The sequence below is a fragment of the Podarcis melisellensis genome (genome assembly GCF_964234715.1).
Source record: "Podarcis melisellensis genome assembly, chromosome: 10".
Classification (NCBI taxonomy): domain Eukaryota; kingdom Metazoa; phylum Chordata; class Lepidosauria; order Squamata; family Lacertidae; genus Podarcis; species Podarcis melisellensis.
The window spans coordinates 30,698,364-30,720,541 of NC_138542.1; the positions used below are offsets into that span (position 1 = coordinate 30,698,364).

General features: G+C 42.9%; 1 protein-coding gene across 1 annotated transcript in view; it reads right to left on the reverse strand.

Annotated features, from left to right (window-relative positions):
* The window catches only part of WIF1 (WNT inhibitory factor 1), a 42,786-nt gene that overhangs the window by 17,649 nt on the left and 2,959 nt on the right, over positions 1 to 22,178 (reverse strand). The gene's annotated exons all lie outside the window — the stretch shown is intronic.

The window sequence follows — 22,178 nt, forward strand, 5'->3', positions numbered from 1 at the left end:
GGCCAATTGGGAGTGTACGCACTACAGATGTCTACAAGCAGGTTTGAGATGTTGTTGGGAATTAGTGCCATGCCTGCTGATATCACAGTAGTATTGAAGGCAGTAGTATTGAAGGATGCCTCACAGAGTTTTCATTCTACACAATTCTTAAGATAGAGGAACGTCGGAAGCTGCCTTATAATGAGTTAGACCATTAGCAAAGCAGCGTCTGCACTGACTGGTGGCATCTCTGGAGGGTTTCCCAACAGGATTTCCCCAAGTCCTAGCTGGAGTTGCCAGGACTTGGACCTGAAATCTTCTGCTTGCAAAGCAGATTGTCAGTCCCGGAGCTATGGCCCTTGAAAAATAAAGGAGTTGCCTCCTCCATCAAAGTTTGAAGGTTTCTCACACACAATTAAACTATCACTTCTTTTGCACATTCCAGATTTTCTTCTGACTAGGTGTGCCAATAAAACAGTAAAAGAGGGAAAGGACAGACTCATAGGCACACAGAACATTTTTTTTTCTGGGAGCGTACCAAATTGCAGTTTTATTTTGAAGAATACACATAGAGATTTTATTCTGAAAGGCAGGAGAGATCATATTGGGGGATTGCAGCTGGGAAGTAGTTTATTACTAAACAAGCACATGCCTGTCTACTCAGATATGAATCCCATTTATTACCACAGGGCTTACTCCCAGGCAAATATAGCCTTAAGGATTGTAGCCTTAAGCCAGCAATGTTACTTGAAGAAGATGATGTGCAAAACCCAAAAGATGGATTCTCACCTATTTATTTATACTTTTTCTCTGCTGCGGAGAAAAACAAATTATGTCAAGCCTGCTGCAATTTTCTTTTCATTTGCAAGATTAAAGGGAACGAGCCTTTGGGGCAAAATAAATAAACACGTCTTTAGAACCGTGTGTAAATATACAGGTTTCCGAGTGGCATCGCTGTAAATTAAAAATGTATACTTAAAGATTTTCATCTGTCAGAGGCAGAAGTTTACCTGATGTGATGAGAGAAGAGTTCACAGCCGATGGAGAGGAGCCCCGACCCCTTTGAATGGTAGGAAGCACGAATTGAACATGCAAGGTCATTTTGGCCATGCTTCAAACTAGGGAGGCCTTTGTTCTTAAGGCTCAGAAGACAGCTTTGAAGTTTGGGATAAAACTCCTCTAGCACACCATTACCAAAGAACAACCTTTCGATTATGATCTCATGAAAGTATAATCAATAACTTACATAAGTGAAAAGTGTGGCTAGAAGCAAAGGTTTTGTAATTGGACCTTTATTGGTTCCACGTGCTGCCCTACAGCTTGCTGTCTTGCACTGCTTTATAATAAATATCTACCTCCCAGACCCTGCAATTTTTCTTTTAAACTCTCTTTAAAATGATGAAACTTCAGCAGCTACTGTCAGCCTTGAACATATCCAGGCCATAAGTGCAAGGCGCTTTTTTTAGATGTCGAAATCTAACCTAGAATAGATAAATAAAAAGCAAAATGTGGGTACCGTATTTTTTGCTCTATAAGACTCACTTTTTCCCTCCTAAAAAGTAAGGGGAAATGTGTGTGCGTCTTATGGAGCGAATGCAGGCTGCGCAGCTATCCCAGAAGCCAGAACAGCAAGAGGGAGTGCTGCTTTCACTGCGCAGCTGTTCTGGCTTCTGAGATTCAGAATATTTTTCTTCTTGTTTTCCTCCTCCAAAAACTAGGTGCGTCTTGTGGTCTGGTGCGTCTTATAGAGCGAAAAATACGATGTTTTCTCCCAAACATTGGCCATGTATTATGTCACTGAAGAGGTGCTCTTGTTTCATGAACTGACATTTCTATAGATATTATGGGCATGATCCAGTCCACCATGAGCACAGCACGCATGCATGGAGGATCCTGTTGCCTCAGGAGAGCCTCCCTCTTCCCTTTCCTCCACCTACAGGTAGACAGACAGCATGGGGGGGGGGGGTCAGCCATCTAATAAGGAAGCAATGGCAGGTAGCTTAGTGGGGGGAGGAAGTGGCAGATGGAGCAGTGCAACATGGGAAATGGAGTCAAAAACATGAACCAGAGGTAAAGTAGTCTTGTTAGGATGGAAAAGAGCAGAGAAAACAGGGAGATGAATGACGATGGACCAGGGAGACAAGGTGAGGGAGGCTGAAGAAAGGTAGCAAATCTTGAGGTACAGAGAGCTGCATGCTATTTTGCAACTGAGTTTCAAGCCTGCACCAAAATCAAAGGAGGCTGCATATGTGAGACTAGTGGAGAGGTTAAGAGCTATTTTTGAGAAGTTGTTCATCTCTTCCTTCTCTTTCAACACCTTTTCTCAACTGTGCCCTGTTTCGTTTTTCATGTTTACAGTTGCCGCCATGGTCTTAGACAGCACTGATTCAATCCACACGGCCAGTTGAGGTGGTAGCTGCTCTTGCTGTGATTTTAATCCTTCCCCAAGTAATAGGATTGATAAGCATCTCGCTTGATCAGCTCGCCTCCATTACTCTGAAAGCTAGTGAGCAATAACCATTTCACACACCCAAACAACACCCTGAACTCAGTAGCAATATTGTGAATCTGTCCAGCCACACAGGCAGAAGCGTCTTTCTTTCATGGGGACCTGCCCTTCTGCCTTACTTAATCTACACCTATGGTGCAATTCTGTGGTGACTTAAGAGGGTTTTCTCCATTGTCTAGGACTCAATGAGTATTTCTTTCATGATACTGACCAGTGCATCAGCACACAGCCACAATCTTCCCTGCACACTGCCATAGACTGCACTGACTAAACAACAAACGTGAATTCTGAATGGATGTCTTCCAGATAGGTGTTCATCAGTATGCGGATGATACCCAGCTCTACCTCTCTTTCAAATCAGAACCACTGAAGGCGGTGAAGGTCCGGTGTGAGTGTCTGGAGGCGGTTGGAGGATGGATGGTGGCTAACAGACTGAGGTTGAATCCTGACAAGACAGAAATACTGTTTTGGGGGAACAAGAGGTGGGCAGGTGTGGAGGACTCCCTGGTCCAGAATGGGGTAACTGCGCCCCTGAAAGACTAGGTGCACAGCCTGGGAGTCATTTTGCACTCACAGTTGTGTCCAGGGCAGCTGGACTCACAGCTGTGTCCAGGGCAGATGTCTACCAGCTCCATCTGGTATGCAGGCTGACACCCTATCTGCCTGCGGACCGTCTCGCCAGAGTGGTGCATGCTCTAGTCATCTCCCGCTTGGACTACTGCAATGCGCTCTACGTGGGGCTACCTTTGAAGGTGATCCGGAAACTACAACTAATCCAGAATGCGGCAGCTAGGCTGGTGGCTGGGAGCGGCCGCCGAGACCATATAACACCAGTCTTGAAAGACCTACATTAGCTCCCAGTATGTTTCTGAGCACAATTCAAAGTGTTGGTGCTGATCTTTAAAGCCCTAAACAGCTTTGGCCCAGTATACCTGAAGGAGCGTCTCCACCCCCATCGTTCAGCCCGGACACTGGGGTCCAGCTCCGAGGACCTTCTGGCAGTTCCCTCACTGTGAGAAGCAAAGTTAAAGGGAACCAGGCAGAGGGCCTTCTCTGTTGTGGCACCCGCCCTGTGGAATGCCCTCCTACCAGATGTCAAGGAAATGAACAACTATCTGACTTTTAGAAGACATCTGAAGGCAGCCCTGTTTAGGGAAGTTTTTAATGACTGATGTTTTAATGTATTTTTAATCTTTTGTTGGAAGCTGCCCAGAGTGGCTGGGGAAACCCAACCAGATGGGTGGGGTATAAATAATAAATTGTTGTTGTTGTTGTTGTTGTTGTTGTTGTTGTGATTCGGTTTTTACAGACAGTGTTTCAGCCACCACACTGAAACTGAGGTAATCATCAATCAGCATCATTTACCACATAGTCTCAGTCATGCAAAGTATGATGCCACACACAGCCTCTGAAAGAATACTTTTGTCATAGTTTAAAAGACCAACAAAGGAGGCTCTGTCATCACTGGAACACATCTGACTACATACAGGAGGATGAGGAGAAGCTCTCCACCACATTTTACAGGGCCCTGTCCCCAAGAGTAACTGAGGGAACTCCACAATGTCCTTCTACATTCCACACAGGACAAATCTGACATCAAAAAATCACAACATTCTTTCTCCAGTGGCGGAACATTTCAAGCTTCTCAAAGATTCTGCAAGTGACATTTAAGCGGCTGTCCTGGAACAAAGAAACTTCAAAAGGGAACTTCAAAATGAAACCACTGAATTACAATGCACACAGGGGTTCAGTGCTATCACTTGTAGAAAGAACTGAGGCAAAGGATTTTCAGCACATTGTATGTGTTAATTGTCTTACCAATGCCAGACTGTTTATGGCAGGCGTGTCCAACAGGTAGATCGTGATGCACTGGTAGATTTTGGGGTGTTCCTGGTAGATCTTGGTATATCTTTGGCCCCTCAGTGATCTCCCCCCAAAAAGGGGGGGACAACTGTGGCTTCCTTAAAAAAGCACAACAATTTTGCCTTTCCCCAAAATGCTCAACAACCTTGGTCCATCCAGTGACAATGGGTAGATCACTGCCAGTTTTTTTATACTGTGAGTAGATCTGTTGCTATCAAAGGGTTAAAAGAGTAGCAGAAACGCTCTAATCACTGAGCAGCTGGAGGTCATTAGGCTTCCAGGAACATGAGTCTGTATAAATAGTCCCCCTGTTTGTTTGTTCTTCCCCTTCTCCCTTTTGGGTGTGTGTTTTGCTGAGATGTGTGGTTCGTCGCCAGGGTTGTTTTTTGGTGTTTTGTAAATAAACCTTATTTTTTGATTTACAAACCGCATGCTCCAGGACTCCTTTTTGGGAAGATGCTGCCTCTCCTGCCCTTCTTAGCTGCTGCGCGAAATCCTCTGCCGTGGTGAGACTTTTAAAGAAGGAAGTGCACTGGGCATTTACATTAAACTAATTAAAGTTTAATGGGACAGGTTATGGATGTTTGTACGTCAAGAAGGAGATAAGGAGAGCAGTTCAGAGTGATTTATGCAAGGACTGGAGTGAAGACAGAAGCGGTTGCCGACAACGAAAGCCTCCAAAGCAGCTTGAGTCCTGCAACGTGCCTAGAAAAGTTTTAAAGAGGCACTGCGCAGTTTGTACTCGCTGGAAGACGTCTGATTCCTCAAGGAGCCACCTCAGCAGCTGGGAGACGGTCTACAGGTGTGTGAGTATCGTTCCTAAGCCCCAGGGAGGATGGCAGAGTCCCAGGAAAGTTTTACTGTCCCGTTTACGCGACTCAATGGGAAAAATTGGCAAGATTGGAAGGCTAGAGTAAGGGTTTGGTTGCAAGCAAAAGAGTTGTGGAGCTGTACTGAAGCACCGCCTTTACAGGCAGCTGCAGACGCGTCTGCAGAAGCCAAAGCAGCAGCAGCAGCTTCACAGAAACGCGACAGGAAAGCCCAAGGTCTACTAGTTTTGGCAGTGGGACCAGAGCAAATGCCTTATGTTTCTGAGTTAAAGAACACGCATGAGGTCTGGACGGTTCTGCAGCGGTTAAATTCCAGAAACACTGCGGGGGCCAAGATCCATGCTACAAGATGTTTGTTTGATTTACGTCTCCAACCGGGAGCGTGTGTGAAAGAACATATTGCCAAAATGGTGTCTGCCTTTAATCAACTAAGGCAGCTGGGCATTCCTTTCTCTATGGAGCAGCAGTCATACATATTGTTGTCTTCTCTTGATAAAAGCTATGAGACTCTAGCTCTAACTTTGGAAGCTATGCCTTCAACTGAATTAACCCTTGAATACATTTCTTCTCGGCTTGCGGATGAACAGGATAAAAGGCAAAGAGAAAGAGGTTTGTCTTTAAAGGGGAGTTATGCTGTGCCTAAGAGTGTTGATGCTGAGTTTGAGCACACAGTAAATGCTTTTGCAGCTAGACACTGTTTTCGCTGTGGTTCCCCTTCCCATCTAATCAGGAATTGCACACGTGAACCTGGTCAAGACAGCAACAAGGCCGTTACCCCTAGTTACCAGACAAGGAGTTCCAGGGGACGTCGAAGAAGAGGAGGAGGTCGTGGCTACTCCCACAGCACACAGCACATGGCTTCAGCAATGGCGTTGATGCAAGGGCGTGGCCAAGGCAGCAATCTACGCTGGTTGATCGACAGTGGTGCATCTCACCACCTGGTGGCGCCATCTAGTGTACGTTTGCAGAATTGCAGACATTTGCAAACCCCTAAAGTTGTGACAATGGCAGATTCAACTAAACGTTCCTTAGAGACTGTAGGCACAGTGTTCTTGAATTGTTTGCAAACAGAAATTGATGCCTACGTGCTAAAGGGACTGAAGGGGTGTATTTTGTCTGTGTCAGAACTTGATAGAAATGGGTTTAAAACTGTGTTTGAAAATGGGGTTTGCACTATTTCAAAGAATAACGTATCTCTTTTGCAGGTGGAATGCAGAAATGGGTTATATTATTTTGAGACAAGTCCAGATGAAGTTGAACAGGTTCATGCTGGTTGTGTGAACACGCCTACCCATAATTCTTGTGTTCATTTATGGCACCGCCGTTTAGGGCATATTAATTTTCAGTATGTTAAAAGGCAACCTGAATTATCAGAAGGGTGCAAATTGAACAAATGTACTAAGTATTTGGATTGTACTGCATGCAAAAGTGCGAAGGTTCATAGATGCAGCTATCCCAGTTCAGATAGGAAATCTGACAAAGTATTCCAACTTGTGCATATGGACCTATGTGGCCCAATGCCTGTTGCTAGCATGGGAGGTTCGAAGTATGCACTGTGTCTCTCGGATGACAAAACAAAGGTTACATGGTTTTTTCCTCTCAAAACAAAAGCAGATACTGCAGAAACAGTTAAAAATTGGGTTCATGCGGTAGAACTTGAATTCGGTACTAGAGTACTTGCTTTTCAGACAGACAGAGGGTCAGAATTTACCGGGTCTGTGTTGCAGAATTTCTTTAAGAAAAAGGGAATTAAGCATCGTCTGTCTACACCTTATTCCCCCCAAGAAGGAGGCGTGGCCGAACGTAAAAATAGGGTTCTGCAAGAGTTGGCAAACTCTATGTTGTTTGATGCTAAACTTCCTCAGAGTTACTGGGCGGAAGCCTGGCAGGCGGCTACTCATATTCTGAACCGAGTATATAATTCGGTAATTGATACTACGCCTTATTTTGCTTTATATGGGAAGAAGCCCAAAGTTAATTACTTTCGGGTGTTTGGATCTCAAGCCTATGTACTTATCCCAAAAGCGTTAAGGAAAAAGGGAAGTCCAAGGGCTAGGAAACTCATCTTTTGCGGGTACGAACCACATGCCAAATCTTGGAGGTTTGTGGACCCAGGTGGGGATACTACAAGAGTGGTCCTCAGTAGGAGCGCTGATTTTTGTGAGCAGTCCGGATGGACTCACTTACACGCTAACCCTGACATTTTGAGAGATGATTTAGGCATTCATGCTGAGAAAGAAAGTCCAGAGAGTGATGAGCCAGAAGGGGATGGTGCACACGGTTCAGATGCAGATTCTGATCACGCACGAGGTTCTTCTCCTAAGGTAGAAAAGCCAGAATCTCGGAGTGTCCCAACTTCGCCAGTCAGTAGGCCTAGCAGACAGCAAAAGCAAAGCAGGTCACCTGCAAGACCAAGCCCAAGGGAGGTATCTAAACGGAGGTCTTTATCCCTAGAGGCACGTCCAGACATAAAGTCTGAGACAGATTCTGACAGCCAACGGTCAGAGGGGGCACAAGAGGAGCAATTGCGCAGGTCAAAACGCGCCACGAAGGGCAAGCCGCCAGAGCGGTTTAAGGTGACAAGTGTATACGTAAATATGGCACAGTGTGAGCCAGAAAGCTATATGGAAGTACAACAGCTTCCAAGCTCAGAAGCCGTAAAGTGGCAGGAAGCAATGGAAAAAGAGATGGCTTCAATGAAGTCTCTCGGTGTGTTTACAAGTACAGAGCTTCCGAAAGGGCAACAAGCTGTAGGTTGTCGATGGGTATATCGTTTAAAGCCCACAACTACTGAAGAGTTGCAATATAAAGCCCGGCTAGTTGCAAAAGGGTTTTCGCAGCGCAAAGGTGTTCACTATTCTCAAATCTATGCCCCTACTTCAAGATCGGAGTCATTAAGAATGCTTCTAGCCTCTTCAGCTAAGAAGGGAAATAAGCTGTTTCATTTTGATGTCAATGTGGCTTATTTAAATGCAGACTTACAGGAGGAAGTCTATATGACACCACCACCAGGTTTTGAAGGAGACAAGCCAAACCAGGTCTGGCGCCTACACAAATCCATTTATGGGTTGAAACAGTCCGCCCGTAATTGGAATTCCTGTTTAAACGATGCTCTAGAGAGCATGGGGTTCAGAAAGAGCGCAGCAGATGCATGTCTTTATCTAAAAGGCTCGGGATGTGAACAAGAAGCAGTTTTGATATTTGTTGACGATTTATTATACAGTGGAAAGGATGATAAACTTGCACAACAATTTGCCACAAAGCTTGGAGAAAGGTTTCAGATAAAATCACTAGGCAATGTATCTGTTTATCTAGGAGTTAAAATTCAGCAAGATGAAAATGGTAACTATTGGCTTAGCCAAGAAGCTAAAATCCAGCAGTTGCTGGAAAGGTTTAAAATGAACAACTGTGCTGGTGTTAAAACCCCAATGGAGTTAAGTTACACAAAGGATGCTCAAACTGAGCAAAAGGCAGAGTTCTGTAATCCCGGGGTTTACCAGTCAGCGATAGGCAGTCTACTCCACATTGCACAGTGGACTCGGCCCGATATAACATATGCTGTCAACATGCTGTGTAGACAAGCTGAAAAACCATCCTCTGCTACCTCTGAGTTCAATGCGTTATCAGATATATGTAGAGAACTGGAATTTTATAAGCAACTGGTACAAGAATTGTTTGGAGAATGTTCCCTACCTATCAGAGTGTGGGAAGACAATCAACCTTGTATTAAACTAGCTAAATCAGGTCAATTCAAGGCGCACACAAAACACTTGGATATCCGTTATCAAAATGTATGCCAAAGTGTAAAACAAGGTTTAATTGAACTAAAGTATTGTCCAAGCCAAGAAAATCTCGCAGACGGTTTTACAAAAGCTTTGAGTCCGCAATCTCATAAATGTTTCTGTTCAGGTTTAAATTTGTATTAAGGTTGGTACAGCTCAGTGTTACGAGCGAGAGGGGGTGTTGCTATCAAAGGGTTAAAAGAGTAGCAGAAACGCTCTAATCACTGAGCAGCTGGAGGTCATTAGGCTTCCAGGAACATGAGTCTGTATAAATAGTCCCCCTGTTTGTTTGTTCTTCCCCTTCTCCCTTTTGGGTGTGTGTTTTGCTGAGATGTGTGGTTCGTCGCCAGGGTTGTTTTTTGGTGTTTTGTAAATAAACCTTATTTTTTGATTTACAAACCGCATGCTCCAGGACTCCTTTTTGGGAAGATGCTGCCTCTCCTGCCCTTCTTAGCTGCTGCGCGAAATCCTCTGCCGTGGTGAGACTTTTAAAGAAGGAAGTGCACTGGGCATTTACATTAAACTAATTAAAGTTTAATGGGACAAGATCGCAGTCTATTGGGAGTTGGATGTCCCTGGTCTATGGCATCAACAACGGGTGGAGCTGTGGGTTAAACCACAGAGCCTAGGGCTTGCCGATCAGAAGGTCGGTCGTTCGAATCCCCAGAACGGGGTGAGCTGCCGTTGCTCAGTCCCTGCTCCTGCCAACCTAGCAGTTTGAAAGCACGTCAAAGTGCAAGTAGATAAATAGGTACTGCTGTGGTGGGAAGGTAAACAGCGTTTCCGTGTGCTGCTCTGGTTCGCCAGAAGCGGCTTAGTCATGCTGGCCACATGACCCAGAAGCTGTACGCCGGCTCCCTCAGCCAATAAAGCGAGATGAGCGCCACAACCCCAGAGTCGGTCATGACTGGACCTAATGGTCAGGGGTTCCTTTACCTTTAAGTATCTAATTATCACTGTTTGTACTACTGAGTATTTCATTTTCCTCTGACACACCCTAACCATGCATGCATATACAGTACCTGCAACTCAGAATAATGTTTCATACATCTGATAAAGAGGACAGTAATCCACAAAAGCTTGTGTCATAGCAAATGTGTTAAGACTTTAAGGTGTCACAAGGCTACTTGTTGTGTAGGATAGCTGTAGTCAGCACTCAACAAACATGATTGTGGGAAGTGGCTATTAGAGCAGAGATAGGCAACCAATTGTTGTTGATCTACAGCTCTCACCAGTGCCAGCCAGTATTGCCCAATGGTCAGGAATTAGAGCAGTTATAGCAGAGTAACATCTGGAGAGCCACATGTTCCCCATCCTTGCCTTCGAGGCAACAATCCCATAAGCCTGCCTTTCCCCCCCCCTCCCACAGGCTAAATATAATAGTCAAATCCAGAAACAAGCTGCGTTTCAGCAAATGATCTCAAAGATGGAAAAAGCCTGTTTCTCAAGGTGAAAACTCCAGACATGGAGGAATGAATGTGCGTTTGAAAAGGAAGACCATTTATTTCGTGCCAAAAAACGAACTTTTGAAATATGCCAACTAGTCTGGATACTGCATGTTTCTGTCTGCTTGCGAGTCGGAAGAAAATTGAGGAGAGGATACGGTGACTCAAAATCCTTGCAAGCTCCTCAGCATTTCGTGAGACTTTAAAGAGCTTCTGATAGCACTAGAAGACTGAAAGGACCTGTGAGTAAATATGCACTGAAGTGTAATCCTTTTCATGAATGGCTAGATGAAAACCTGCCCTATTCTAGGATACTACATTCCATTCCCCTCCCTCCCTCCACCTTTGCCAGTTTTCTGGTCTCCCCCAACATTCAGCCAGCATTCCATGCCCCCTGAGCATCCTCACTGAACTATTTTGAGGTTTCCACCAAAGAGGGGCAGTTCTGAAGATGGCTTAAAGGTAAAGGTAAAGGGACCCCTGACCATTAGGTCCAGTCGTGACCGACTCTGGGGTTGTGGTGCTCATCTCGCTTTATTGGCTGAGGGAGCCAGAGTACAGCTTCCGGGTCATGTGGCCAGCATGACTAAGCCACTTCTGGCGAACCAGAGCTGCGCACGGAAACGCGGTTTACCTTCCCGCCAGAGCGGTACCTATTTATCTACTTGCACTTTGACGTGCTTTCAAACTGCTAGGTTGGCAGGAGCAGGGAACGAGCAATGGGAGCTCACCCCGTCGCAGGGATTCGAACCGCCGACCTTCTGCTCGGCAAGTCCTAGGCTCTGTGGTATAACCCACAGTGCCACCCGCGTCCCTTGTCTTCAATACATTCATCATAAAAGCTACTTTATTATCATTCTTATAGACTATAGATATTTGAACACAAAAGTCAGCTTAGGGTTCTCGTAAACATCCAAATAACTAAAAACGTGTATCCAGCTACCATTTGACAAATCTACACGGATGGGGTTTTGTTTTTTAAATAGAACTATATTTATTCTCTGTTCATTTAAGATGATGAAACAGTGGTTCTTGTCTGACTCAAGCTTGGAGTTTTTGATGTATATACTTTAATCCATGTGGTATACATTCTGCAGATGAAATGTACAGGAGATCAAACTCCATTATCACAGCCCACGACTATGAGAGGGCAGGGGGATGAATTGTTAGGATTACTGGGTAGTAAACCATAAATTACCCCACTAAACCCATAGCAGAGGGGGTGGATTTTAAAATGACAACTGGACTGGCGCTGCCTTTTCTCTCTCAGTACCTAGTCTTCAGAACTCTTTTGACAATGAGATAGTAGTCCTTAGTGCATTTTGGGATGCAGATTCAGGAGGAGCTTATGTAAATATGTTTAGGATTAATTGCTGGTATCCAAATTATAATATCCATCTTATGTGGCTCACACTATATTGCTTCTATTTAGTTTTTGCACTAACTGTGTGTTGTTAACTATAGTATAAGCTTCAATTGTGCTACATCTACTATTCATTTTCCATTGTGTCATTTGTAACATTCACACACCTGCTATCAGAGGAAGTACTGCCACAGCAGAGTACAGATTTACAAAATGCTGTTACAAACTATTTTTAAAATGGGTATATGCTGGGGAGGGGGGAATCATTTGAAAACTGAATGGATTTTTTCTCTCAAAAAACTTGACAAATGAAGGGAAAAGAACCTACAATCACATAGAGAAAAACTGCAAAAAAAACCCAAAAAAACACACAAAGCAATCATTTTGCATTTAGTATTTCTAAGTGAGGTACATAAAAAATAAATCATTTGGAAAATGAAGCACTAAAAGTGAACATAAACCAAAACACTATCATGAAATGCCTGCTGGAAAAAGAAAATATTTTCATCGTGCCTGAAATTCATCACAGATTAATATATAAATGAGCTGGAATGGGTTTGTGAATCACCACATTCAAAATTTACAAAGAACAGAGGTAGACTGATCCTCCATCCCTACAGAAGTCACTTATGGTTGCCATGGCAGCTGCAAGCAGGTGACCTCCTATGTGTCACACAATGAGTACCACAAGAAGTCACCTCAGCAGGGTATCCTAATGGCCTCTTGGTACTTTGGAAAGTTGCATGTGCAATAATAATAATAATAATAATAATAATAATAATAATAATAATAATAATAATTTATTTATACCCTGCCCATCTGGCTGGGTTTCTCCAGCCACTCTGGGCGGCTTCAGACAAAACACTAAAATACAATAAAAGCTTCCCTAAACAGGGCTGCCTTCAGATGTCTTCTAAAAGTTTGGTAGTTATTTTTCTCTTTGACATCTGGTGGGAGGGTGTTCCATAGGGCAGGTGCCACTACCAAGAAGGCCCTCTGCCTGGTTCCCTGTAACTTGGCTTCTCGCAGCGAGGGAACCGCCAGAAGGCCCTCGGCGCTGGACCTCAGTGTCTGGGCGATGTGCTAATGCAATGATGCACCTTGGTCTGCCAATGGTATTAAAGAGGGAATTGCGTTTGTAGCATATGCAAAGCACAGGAGGCTGTGTTCAATGTGGCAGCCACACCACCTCTCACTTGCGCCAGTGTGGCTACCCCTCATACCATTTGCTCCCATGGCTGCAAGCCTTGAAATCTAAATGTTGCCAAAACAAGAAAAGCAACTAAACCCTCTCCACCGCCCGGTTTACAGCACTTTCCCCCATTGGTTTGGGAAATGCGCCCGCCAAAAAATGCCTAAATCTCACTGAAGCCGATATTTGCCAAAAGTTTATGTTAGCGTGAAGAGGAGGGTAATTCTGCAGTTTACAGATATGCCATGTAAATGACTGTGTGAACCAGATGTAGCTTACAAGGTACCTAGTAACTCATCTCTGCTGAGCAATAAAGCTTTTCTGGCAAAAGTTTGAGAAATTTACTGCTGTTTTCTGTCAGCAGCTACAACAGATGGCGGGCACATGCCTGCCTTGCTAAATGAAGTGGGATCTCTACAGCACGATGCTTTGATCTCCGGTGGCAGGTCCACAACACCGAGATGCAAAATACCACAGCAGAAGCAGAATCCAAATATTAGAGGTTCAGAGCTTCGCTTTTGATACAAAGACCCTCGTTTCTTTCTTCCCTTTTTAATTGTGTCCATAAGCATGTTCACATTCCACGTTGCCGCTCAAGTATGGAAGTCAGAAAAGATTTTATTTTTTTCTCCCGGTCTGGTGACAGGAAAGCGGTGAACATACCATTCAGGCACAACTGCCCCACCATAACTGTCTGTGTGTAGCTGCCCGAGTTGGCTGTTGGATAAACGGTGGCAGAAAAATGCAAGGAATAAATATGAAACATTGAGGGAAATGTTATGAACGAAAGTGTGGCTTCAGAAAGGAAGGACTCCTATGCCAAATCCACTCAAGGAAGAGGGTGGCTTATGTTCGTTCACACTTCCTTTGGAACAAATATTTGAACCGAAGCCCACTGCCACACTTTTGTTTAATCTTTGGATGAAATTTTCAAAAATGGAGAGGGGGAACAACGGCCTCTTGTGCCAACAGTGCATTATAATAAACAATCCTTTTACCTTTGTGAGGAAGGCTAGGATAAAGGGAGTCAACCATGGCAGTCAAAATTCCTTTCTTCTCCTCAAACTGATTTCTGATCTAAATAATGTACACAGCCATAGAAACTCAAGTCGGGCGACATTTGTTACACACTTGTTGAAAGAGTTGGGTTTGTTTAGCCTAGGTAAGAAAAGTTCGGTGGCAGGCATGATAGCTGCCTTCAAGTATCTGATGGGCTGCCAAGAAGAAGATGGAACAGATGTATTCTCTGTTGCTTCAGAGGGCATAACTGGAACCAATGGATAGAAATAGCAGAGAAGCAAATATTAATAGAAAGTCCTCATTTAGGGTGGAAGGATCTGTCCATTTTGGATCTCTCCTATAATTTTAAATATGCCTAAACTGACAAATGACTCAACTGTGCTGTATTATCTTCAGTGGTGTGCTGTCAGTGGGCTAGGGGGATTAGGCCAATCCCCTAAATATTCCTGGTAAATTAGAGCATTAAAGTATTAAAGTCTGGCAGCTCCTTTTTTTTATTTATGTATGCCACTATTGTGGCCCGTGTTTTGTTAGCCCCAAAATGGAAAGCAAGCGAGGCCCCAACCAAAGAAGAAGGGCAACTTAAGTTGACAGAACATGCACAGCTTGCAGACTTAACATATAGAATAAGAGAACAAGAAGAACATACGTTTAAGAGAAGATTGGAAAACGTCTATTGAATATATGGGAAATAACTGTGTACAGCTGAAAAGGCTGGCAGCGTTAAGATAAATTCCAACAGCGTAACTAAGTTTTGATGGATGTAACAATGGATTACTGAATGGTATAGTTTTTGCAAAATATGCAGGGATTTATGATATGCAAAATGAACCATGGAAAGAGAAGAAGGGGAGTCATTGATATCTTAAGGATGTAAAAACGAGTACTTTAAATTGTAAAACAGAAAAATTAATAAAAATTATATATACATATACATATATATATACATATACACACACATACATATACATATACATACACACACACACATATTTATATATATATATATATATATATATATATATATATATATATATATATATATATGTAAGCTTCTGCCCTGCTTAGGGAGGGAGGCGCAATGCTAAGACTGAGCCCAAGAGCTCTCTTGTCACCTTCCCAAAGCCTGCCCTGCTTTGGGAAGCTGGCAGGAGGGCTCCTGCATTCTGTCAGAGACCTGGTGCCTCCTCCCCAAAACCTAGTTTAGGGAGGGCAGCACTATGCCCATGGACGTGCTGTTGGCCCCCCACATTTGCCCCTGGCCCTAACTGGCGCCTCTGGCCCTAATTGTTTCCCTTCGAGAGATTTCACCGCATGCTAATGATTATCTTCCTTGGATGAAAAAGTGAGAGAGGCTTTGCAGCAAAGAGAGCCTCATGCTCTTGCCCCAGGGACAGGGAGCTCCCCAGGCTGGTAGGAACAGACGCCTGCAGGAGACAGGGTACAGTACGCTCTCTTCCTCCCTGTACGGCTAAGCACAAGACAGTTCAAGCTTGAGTTGGGGCACCTGAGTGATGTTTGTGGTTGGGCAGTCAGACCAGTACCTCAAATATATACAGTGGTACCTCAGGTTAAGTACTTAATTTGTTCCAGAGGTCCATACTTAACCTGAAACTGTTCTTAACCTGAAGCACCACTGGGTCAAGAGCTAATGAGGCCTCCCACTGCTGCCGTGTCGCCGGAGCACAATTTCTTTTCTCATCCTGAAGCAAAGTTTTTAACCCGAGGTAATATTTCTGGGTTAGCGGGGTCTGTAACCTGAAGCTTATGTAACCTGAAGTGTATGTAACCCGAGGTACCACTGTAGTTGTTATGTACTGAGTTGAATAGGATTCAAACTGCAGCAGTATGATTGGTCCTAGAGCAATAGGATCCAAAAGGCAGCAGTCTGATTGATCCTAGAACAATAGGATTCAGAATGCAGCAGTCTGATTGGTCCTAGAACAATGCAGCAGTATGATTGGTTGGCAGGAACCACCCAATCATGCTCCAGATAGAAGTGAATCCACAACCTGATTGGCTTACAGTAGAATTCCGGAATTAGCCAATCATGTGCAGCCCATTGTGTAAAGAATGTATATAAAGCAGATACTTTGAGGGGACTTCCATTCATTCCTCCTCACCACTATGAGCTGAATAAAGAGCATGAAATCACTTTGTGACTCTGAGTATATTTCAGTAGTCAAGAAGAGAGAGGTGTTCCATTCATCCCGCACACATATCTATCCCAGATGTTCATTTGATTAAGAGATGGGGAACCTCAGGCCTGGAGGCCAAATGTACTCCTACAGGCCTCACTACCTGACCAGAGGAGCATCCCCTAGGCTGGGATATTTCCTTTGGGGACTCACCTCTCCAGCTCTGGATTCTCTTAAACCCACCCAACAAGAACACAGCAAGTACTAGGACCCAGTGACAGAGAGAAACTAGCAGCAGTAGGTCACACTTGAAGGAGGTATCATTATCTGTCTCTACAAGGAGAACTTCAGATCATATTTCTAACCACGTTTAATGGAACTCTTTGAAATAAACACCATCCCTGAAGTACCTCGGCCAATTATCTGCAATAAGCAAAATCATACATGAGATAAACAATCATTCAAAATGCTTCAGAATTCTAAGAATAAGCAAGAAGTGCAGCCAGTAAAATAGATGATTGAACTTGTGTACCTTCATAAGTGGGATCAAACAGTATATAGAGTCATAAAATGATAGAATTATAGATTTGGAAGGTACCCTGAGTGTCATCTAGCTCAATGCAGGAATATCAACTAAAGACATCCAGTCTCTGCTTAAAAACGGAGTCCACCACCTTCTGAGGGAGTCCTTTCCACAGTTAAACACCTCTTACTGTCAGATATTTCTTCCTGAGGTTCAGTCATAATCTCCTTTCTTGTAACTTGAATCCATTGGTTTGGGGATCCTACCCTCTGGAGCAGGAGAAAAAAAGCTTGCTCCATCTTCCATGTGACAGCCCTTTAGATATTTGAAGATGGCTGTCATATCTCCTCTCAGTCTCCTTTATTCAGACTAAACATACCCAACTCCCTCATTAGGCTTGGTTTCCAGACCCTTTAGCATTTTGGTTGCCCCCTCTGCACAAGCTACTAAGGAGCCAATGTGAATACTAGCAAAATTGGAAACTACAAAACTAAAAGTATCTTCTCAAAGATGAACTGAACAGGTAACAGACTTCTAAACTTTCATGTGGGAACTTAAAGGAGGAGCAAAAGTAGAAACTAGTTCCATGAATCACATACAGAATATCAAAAATGGCACAAGAAATAGCACAACAATTTCAGTGATTCTACTATGATCTTTACTCATCACACAATCCTTCTGAAGCAGTAATTAATAGGTTTTTCACTGCAGTCTAGCTACCAAAATATAACCGTACCAGATTAACAATTCTAGAAGCTCCATTTACAGAAGATGATGTAATTAGAACCTCAAAACATGAGGACCTGATAGCTTCACCACAGAATTTTACAATAAGTTTAAAGAGTAGTTAAAAACAAGTAGAATAAATGAGTTACTTAACCTAAAAATCAAAGACAAACGCGTAGATAGTAGAAACGATTCACACTACCCTGCGCCTAACACTCATCAACCAGGACTTTAAAATATGGACAATTATCACTGGAAAATTTAAAGAATAATATACCATATGGACTAAGACCAAGCATCTTTATTAAAAACAGAAAGACTTATAAATTGTATTGCGATAAGCCCATTTGCAATTTCGGGTGACAAAAAAAACCACACCTTTGATTAAGTGGAATGCAGTTTTTGATACAGAACCTAGGAATAATTTAATCATAGAATTGTAGAGTTGAAAAGGACCCCAAGGAATCACAGCTAAGGAATTCCTAAGAGATAGCCGTCCAACCTTTGCTTAAAATCCTGCAATGAAGAGGAGTCCACAAACCCACTGATGAAGCCTGTTCCGTTGCCAAACAGCTCTCACTGCCAAAAAGTTCTCCATCATTCTTAAGGCAGAATTTCCTTTCTTGAAATTTGAATCCTTTGGTTTGGGTCCTACCAAAACAAAGTTGTTCCATCCTCCATGTGACATTCCTTCGGTTATTTGAAAATGGCTCGAATAATAATAATAATAATAATAATAATAATAATAATAATAATAATTTATACCCCACCCATCTGAGATATCACATCTCATTCTTCTCTTCTTCAGGATAAGCATACTCAACTCCGTCAACCATTCCTCATAAGGCTTCTTTTCCATATCCTTTAGAATCTTAGTCACTCTGCTCTGCACATGTTCCAGTTTGTCCATATCCTTATTTTAAACAGTGGTGCCCAGAACTAGACACAGTAACTCTGTTTTTAAATTATCCCTCCCCAGTTCATTTCTCAAGCACCCTAATTATGTCAACATATCAAGCAATATTATATTGAAAGTATTTTGTAGTGCTTGTCTGATAGTATCAGAAAATGATTAATTGAACAACACATTTCTATGCAGCCTCCATTGTAATAACGTTGTAATGTTACTCAGTCTCTTAATGTTATATTTGCCTTTGAACTTAATAAAAATGGAAAATAGGACAATGGCATTTTAGGGGAAACTTCTCAAAGCTAATATAGTTTAAACCACAGTGTTCAATACGTAAGTCAATAGTCAACAGCACTAAAGCCCTGAACTATCACTGCTTATCTTGGTAATATTTAAGACATGAATAATAAAAAAAACCTCATCACAATGTATGAGAGGTTTTTTCAGTTTCACATCAAAAAATGATTTTATCAATCTACAGGTGGTTTATCAATGGTCATGTAATCACAATGATCTTGTTATTCCACTGGAAGGTTAGCGGTAGTCTTTTGAATTTGGCACATTGTTATACATTTGATAAATAAATGCAGCCACCTTCATAAAAGCCAGTGATAAAGAACTGTATTATCAACCCTAATACTAAAAGACTGGTCCATAAAATGTTTGGTTTTCTATCTGACAAAAAGAACTGGATCACAAGCAAACATCTTTGCCAAAAAATGTGGGAAAGACCCAAAGAGTCTAAGCTTTATGGGAAAACAAGAACAGAATTGATTGCTCAATAATGTCCCATCAGCATTAATAATGACAAACCAGAGGAAAACTGTTTTAAAATATCTACCAGAGACACCTCATTCTGTGTAAACGAAGCAAAATGTATCACTCAGCCTCAGATTTATGCTGGTGATGGCAAGCATCAAAGGCAGATTGCATGCCTATTTTTTGGACAAAATTTTTCAACTATTATACAAGAGGTTACAAGTTACCATTTTATACCCAGTCTCAAAGTGGCTCTTCTGTGTTATTTAAAAACCAAAATTTTACAAGCCTTTTGTGTTATGTTTAACCATTAGTAGCTATGGACAATATTAGAAAGCATGAGAGAATAATTAAAGAAAGTTTGGGAAACTGCTTTGTTAACAAAACCTTCATTCTTCTCCGTGGCCAAGTGAAACATATAAAATTCACAAGACAACAATTTGACTGAAGAAATGGTCTTTATTGTAAATTACTGGAACAACAAATTTCAGGACAATTTACAACCGTTTGTCTTTTCTTTCCTGTGTTTTGAATACTTTGCCTTTTACACAACTATTTCTCGTATTTCTCTGTGCTAGCATCTATTTATAAAAATAGAAAATAAAACCTACAAACTAAGACAACAAATTATAGCAACATTCAAACAGGCAGGGAGATTAAACTACTATCATTTAAGAGCTTGGGAAAACAGAAAATGTTTTGCACTGCTGCCGAAATTATAATCATGAGAGCATCGGGTTGGCATGGGAGACCCAAGTGATAACCCATAAACATTTTTGCAAACCACTTGGAGGTTTTATTACAATTAACTGGTATGTAAATGGGATGCAGGTGGTGCTGTGGGTTAAACCACAGAGCCTAGGACTTGCCGATCAGAAGGTTGGCGGTTCGACTCCCTGCGACGGGGTGAGCTCCCGTTGCTCGGTCCCTGTTCCTGCCAACCTAGCAGTTTGAAAGCATGTCAAAGTGCAAGTAGATAAATAGGTACCGCTCCGGCGGGAAGGTAAACAATGTTTCTGTGTGCTGCTCTGGTTCGCCAGAAGCGGCTTAGTCATGCTGGCCACATGACCCGGAAGCTGTATGCCGGCTCTCTCGGCCAGTAAAGCGAGATGAGCGCCGCAACCCCAGAGTCGGCCATGAATGGGCCTAATGGTCAGGGGTCCCTTTACCTTTACCTAAATGTTGTGAAATAAAGAAAGAGCACAAAGTAGGGCTCCTTCTCAACAGACTTCTAAGGGTCCTTACCAGATTGTGAAAATGAAGCAGAAAAATACTCATTCGTGGGAAACTTAGAAGTGTGATAGCAATGACCCTAGACAGCAGTCTCATTCAAAGATTAGGGGAGCAGCTTTAGTGCAGTGGTAAGAACATCTGCTTGGCATGTAGAATTCAATTCCCAGCATCTTGAGATGGGCTGGAAAGGACTCCTGCCTGCCACCCTGGAGAGCTGCTGCCAGTTACAGAATTGTAGAGTCGGAAGGGACCAGAGGATTATCAGCTCCAACATCTTGAAATGCAGGAAAATGTAGCTGTCCCATACGGGGATTGAACCTGCAGCCTTGGTGTTATTAGCACCATGCCCTACCCAACTGAGCTACCTCAATGTAGGATGTGCAGGCCATTTGGCCTCACTCCTGGCACTCTGTGTGCTAAGAGACCCTCTCCTGGCATTTGCATGGATAGCTGTACATGCAAATATCTTCCCTGCTGATGTTTATGCTCTGTGCACAGATGGCAGGGACATGGCTTCCCAGTATGCATGGCATGGGGAGGCAGCAGCTCAACACTGCATGGCTTCCATGTTGCACAAAACGCTAGAGGGCAAAGGAGAAGGAAGATGGTGATGGGGAGAGCAATTACGTCTGCAATGAGTATTTGAAATTGCCAGAAACGGCTCGTGCTTTTCAACGCTCACAAAAAATGAACATGAATCGAGGCAGTCCCAAAATAAATGTGCTGTTCCTCAACCTAGCTAGTCTTCATCTCATGCTCTTGTGTGTCCAAGCCCACTGACATGTGAATCCACTGAATTAACTTGATGGACATTTGGCAAGGGATCCACATGAAAAAGTGGCCTTAGAGCAGAACATTAAAGAAGAACTATGTATGTCACACCCTGTTGAAATGGATGGTGATATCAGAATGCATGAAAGCTCACTGAGATTGTTGCTCATTTGCTTTAGAGGAATCATAAAAGCAGGAGAGTGCTACAAAAGGAAGGAGATGAATTTCTTCATTAAGAAAAAAAAAAGGATCAGCCAATCTTATCTGCATCCCATTTAAATAACGTCCTGCTTCTTGAGCCGATTCCCAATTAGCTCCAGATCCAAGTTGCAACCCTAAACACATTTAGGAAAGAGCAGGTCTCACTGAACACAGTGAGACTTACCTCTGAGTAAATGTGCATAAGATTATACTGCATGTTGGCCATGCTTTAGATGCACTTGAAATCAATGAGACTTCCATTAAGCACAACTAGCTTCCCCCATTAATATCAGAACGGTTACTAACTTAACATGGATTCAACCATTGCAAACAATGTGCTTATTAATTGTTTGGACGACGACTTCTTTTTTTATTCCACCTAAAAAATACGTGTCTATTCCCAGAATTTTTCCCAGTGCCCTTAAGGCTTTTATGCAGATTCACCATATGTTGCCATGATGTCAAACTGCACATGTGCGTGTTCATACCAGGCATTCCTACACAACTTGTAGAGGTTTGCTGGGTGTACAGATGCTAGTGCCCCAATCATTTGCAAACAGTGCTTTGCAAATTTGCCTGTGCAGAGTAGTTGTCTCATAGTACCTCCCTTGGTACAAACATATCAAACGCATAGTAAAGGTTGAAGGTTTTCGCTTTATCTATGGGTGCCATATTGAAGCCACATGCGGACAGGTAACAGCACTGAAATCTAAGAGCTAGTGCAATGTAGTGAGTAAGGTCACAATTCTGTGTGTGCTTTTTCCTGCAAGTAATCTCCACTGAAGACAGTGGGGCTTGCTTTCGATTTGTGGAACAGACTCCCACGAGTGGTGATAGATCCTCTTTCCTTGGAGACTTTTAAACAGAGGTTGGGTGGCCAACTGTCATGGATGCTTTAGCTGAGATTCCTGCATTGCAGGGAACTGGACCAGCT